We start from the raw sequence: 1,304 nt of genomic DNA, 5'->3' as shown, positions 1-1,304 counted from the left end.
CCCCCCCGGCCGCCGGGAGCCCCCCGCACCGGGCACGGACGCCTCGCGGGCGCCCGTCGTTCCAGACTGAGTCGCACATAACTTGGGAGGCAAAAAGGGAGCTGCCCCCATGGGACACTTCTGGAGGTGCAGAGCCTAGATTCCAGCCTGGAGCCCAGGAAGCTGGGCTGGGAGGAGTGGGGGGAGCAGCGGGCAGGGAGCTGCTCTGGCTGCTGCCAGAGCTGGGCCGTCACCTCCGCCGGGTGCCCTGTGCCATGAACAACCTCGTGGGCCCCTGGGGGGCACCAGCCCCTCGCAGCTGCCAGCGGGAAGGCCGCCAGGAAAGCGGACTCCGGGCACTTGGGCTGCGAAGAAGCCACGCACTGTCCGGCTTAGGAGGCGGCTCGCCCGGGCCTGGGTGTGCCCGCCATGGGGTGCGCGGGTGGCACGGGTGAGCGGGGCTCCCCTCGGCGCACGGCCTCCATGCTCGGCAGCCTTTGCCGCGCCCACGGCCGCGACTTTTCTTCCGCCCAAGAGGAACCTTCAGCCACTGCCCACCGGGAGCCCCCCAGCACCCGCCTGCTCCTAGGTCGGGCACCTGGGACCCTGCCGGGCTGGCCGGTGTGCGCCGGCCTCGTCACTCCTGCGATGTTCCCCAAGGCTCCTCCACGCTGCACCGGCTGCCGCACCGGCTGCCGAAGCTTCACTCCTTCGAAGCGGCCTGGTAATGGCCCCCTGCGCCGCCTGCAGTCCGCCGGCGGCCGAGCTTTCCACCGCTAGCGCGCCCGGAGCCTGTCACAAGCCGCACGCGTCGGTGCTGGGCCGCCTGGCGCAGGGTTCACCCACAGCGCTGTCCACTCAGGCAGGTGCGCCCGCCTCCGGCGTCCGCCCGGCCAGGGAGGGACCCCAGGGCGCAGCAGACCCCCCCTGTCCCCCGCTGCCCCTCAGCAGGGGGTTTTGTGGACCCGCCTGTCCTGCGCCCCCGCTCTGTCTCTGGGGAGTCGGCTCACCCCCGCCCCTCTGGCCTGCACCCCAGCCCTTGTGTGCATAATAAATAAATCTAAAAATAACAACCGTCTGCGCGGCCCCTTTCCAGTTGCTCTGGGGCTCTCCCTCTTGGAGTGACAGGGAACCCCAGAGCCAGGGCTCCGAGCCAAGCTGCCGGCAGGCCACGGCGCGCTTTCTCCTCCTGCCGGCCAGGAGGCCCCAGCACGTGGCGCAGCTGGGGTGCGGCTTTCACAAGCTGCAGGAGTCTGCCCTGGCCGCCAGCACCGCCCAGAGACGGCGCGGTGGTCTCTGGCCGTGGCGGGGGGCACGCGGGGGGC

This window comes from Condylura cristata, unplaced genomic scaffold (assembly GCF_000260355.1).
Source record: "Condylura cristata isolate star-nosed mole 26May11 unplaced genomic scaffold, ConCri1.0 scaffold00068, whole genome shotgun sequence".
Lineage (NCBI taxonomy): Eukaryota > Metazoa > Chordata > Mammalia > Eulipotyphla > Talpidae > Condylura > Condylura cristata.
This window is presented reverse-complemented; position numbering follows the sequence as displayed.